Here is a 3,619-nt window from a genome sequence, read left to right on the forward strand (position 1 = left end):
TTTCAATGCTGGTCCCCCAACAAGTGCCAGAGTCGCAACCATTCCACGAAACTACGTCGGTATGAGCTTTCGGAACCGAAGGCCCACGTGTACCCTTGCTGACTGCACGAAATAAAGATTTACGCCTCGCCTGGGCTCGTCACATTGACATTGGATTGTTGAAGACTGGAAACATGTTGTCTGGTCGAACGAGTCTCGTCTGAAATTATATCGAGAGGATGGACGTGTACGGGTATGGAGACAACTTTATGAATCCATGGACCCTGCATATCAGCAGGTCATTGTTCAAGCTGGTGGAGGCTCTTTAATGGCGAGCGTGTGCAGATGGAGTGATATGGGACCTCTGATACGTCTAGATACGACTCTGACGGATGACACGTGTGTAAACATCCTGCCTGATAAACTGCCTCCATTCATGTCTGTTGTGCATTCCGACAGACTGTGGCAGTTCCAGCAGGACAACGCGACACCCCACATATCTATAATTGATACAGAGTGGCCACAGGGACACTATTCAGAGTTTAAACACTTCCGCCGGCCACCGAACTCCCCAGACGTTAACATTATTGAGCATAACTGGGATGCCTTGCAACGTGCTGTTCAGAAGAGATCTCCACCTCCTCGTACTCTTTCGGATTTATTGACACCCCTGCAGGATTTGTGGTGTCATTTCCCTCCAGCACTACTTCAGTCCATACCACGTCGCGTTGCGGCACTACTGCGTGCTCGCGGAGGCTCTACACGATACTGAGTAGGTGTACCGATATCTTTGGCTCTTCAGTGTAAATATTCCTATCATCGAACTAGCATTTAAACACGCGTGACTTCCCGCCTGCTCAGATCTTACCAGAAGCATCATACTGTGCTTCCTATATCATGTAACGACCTAATGCAGACAAGTGTATATCTTGTAGACAGACAACCATTCTACTGAATAGAATTTCCACAGTTTTAAATCTTTCAGATATCCAATAAATATAGGCCTATTTAGAAAATTTGCAGGAAGATATTACTCCATTAGGCTTTAAACATTCCATAATTATCACTTTAATGAATATTTTACACCTCGCACATAGACGGAATCAAAACTACGAGTCAAAAATGCGACTTTATTCAGCTTGCTGCTTTCAGATTACATTATTCAGACATACGTCTTACATTGACTTATAAGATAACTGGCTCATATTTAAAATAGTTAGTGTGTCTGAGTAATAGGATATTTTATAGCTGACTTCAAGGCCGAGATACTGGTGTGCTTGACACACATGTACATTCTCTGTAGCTTTTGTTACTATCGTTATAAATTTTTTTACAAATAAACGTTTGTTCCAGCGTGATATATGTTTGTTGTAGGAATGTGTTAATAATTTTATTACATTCGTCTCTTTACTACGATTTCAGCGATGCCCTCAGAATTCCTGTAGCCACTCTGTAAGCAGTTTTCCTGTTTCTGGTTAATATTTTGAAGCTTTATTTTGGGCACAGTAAGACTTTCGCAATATCTGCTCGGCGTTAAGAAGTGCGCGATGATACATTGTGCTTAATGACAAAGGAAATACCAAGCCAGATAGTGGCCACTACCCTCTCTCTTGGGTCATAACAGGATCAACGAGCACTTTTAAGCATTCGCCTACCAGTGTGATTCAGCCACCTACAGCAACTTGCTATCTGTATGATGGTCAACCGTAGCTTCCGTGATCTGAATCCTAAAACATCCACTAGCGTTACGATTGTTTGGTCTTGTCCGCGATTTAAAACAGTTGCAGCAGGTGATTTTCCAACTAGGTTATCTCGTTCGGGACAATACTGTCCTCGCAGTTCATTCAGTTCATTCCCAGATTTATTCTTGATCGGTGACGCAATATATCAGCCGCTCTCACCCTCTCTCAAGAGTCTCAACAGTGCCACGGAGTGGTATTAGGTGCTACCTCATGTACCGGGTCCAGTCCTCCCCCTGCCCCCCCCCCCCCCATAGCAATACAACAAGGTATGACAGGTATATAAAGTTCAACCGAACCTTCCGTTGTTTGAATAATATGAGTATATACACAGCGGACATCACACTTGTAACATTACCCGAGCTATACGTCTGCGACCGGCATACCATTCCTCGTAAAACTGCTGCCCTTCTTCATTCACATTGCAGTTGCGAGCACTTTAAAGCTCATCTACTCCTACCTGCCAATCTGTCACAGCTCCAAGTCAAGCCAACTTGTCCTTACGATACCATGAAACCATCTGAATAATATATATAATTTACCTGCCATCGCTTACGTCGGTAGTGATAGGTCACATGACACTGCCTGGTACCAATTCTATACAATACTCAACAATTCAGAGCTATCGCTGTGATCTATTGTGGAATGGCTAATAATTTTCTCTTAGGAGATTATTGAAAATAAAATTTAATTTCGGAAATTATAGACATGCCTTTGGAAACTATTTAATTCGATAACGGTGAGCGACAATTCAAAACAAGCGAGATTCCCATCCACTGAAATTTCTACAGATTTAAACCGTAGAATAATTTATGTCTAAGAAGTAATGTTTCATGGCGCATTATTGAGTGGATCTACAGCCTGATATCACACGTGTTCTCCTATATAGAAAATCTCAGTGTACAACAACATGAAAACCAGTATGATGTGAACCAATTACAATTATTAAAAATACTTATAAAACCTGCAGTCATCCATGCTCGGTCTCCATGTTCTCCATTTATCATAACAGAAAACTTAGTATGTCATCGTCTAAAAAGTTAGAGTATACAGGTAGTTATTGCAGAGATAGCTGGTCGTAATAAGACCGCCCAGTGTGTTATATTACGGCTAAGCACGCTCTTTTCTCTCCAGTAAGCTGAAGATATATTTAATTCAGTGACTGACAGTTCGAGGCTCGATTAACTATAGTGTTCGTTAGTACATCAGTACGGAGGAGAGTGGGGTTTACACATCTTTCTCCTGGACTTTATCAGTTTTCGTGACCTGGAGACGCTACTGCTCCATTAAGTAGCTCCGGATTTGTCATCACGAGTCTGAGTGCATCCCTAACCAGTCCTCCCACCAAGGTAAAATATCTCGTAACACTGGGAATTGAATCCATATTCTCCATATAGCAATCAGCCGTGCTAACCACTCAGCTACAAGTAGGGAAGGAAAGGAAGATTAGGTTTAAAACGCCGTCCACTTCGAGATCGTTAGTGACGTAGAAAAAGCTCGGATTGTGTCAAGAGATGGGAGGAAAATCGACCTTGCCCTTTCAAAGGAACCACCCCGGAATTTGGCTGGAGCGGTTTAGGGGTATTACAGCAAACTTAAGTTTGGATAGCGGGACGTGGGTCTGAACCGTCGTCCCCTCGAATGCGAGTCCAATGTGCTACCCACTGCATCATTTCGGTCGGCACACTCAGCTACAGAGGTAGACGAGTAGTAAGTTAGATACTGTGTTAAGCCAGAGACAGATTACAATTACTCCTTTCCAAAACTGAAATGATTTAATTATAACAAATTTTACGTGACTTTTTAACTGACACAAAAGAATTAAAGACACCAGCTGCCAGTGGGCAGTGATTCAAGTCAATGGGGGAAGTAGAAAATTTGTGCCAGACCGGGATTCTAAC

This window comes from Schistocerca nitens, chromosome 6 (assembly GCF_023898315.1).
Source record: "Schistocerca nitens isolate TAMUIC-IGC-003100 chromosome 6, iqSchNite1.1, whole genome shotgun sequence".
NCBI classification, from domain to species: domain Eukaryota; kingdom Metazoa; phylum Arthropoda; class Insecta; order Orthoptera; family Acrididae; genus Schistocerca; species Schistocerca nitens.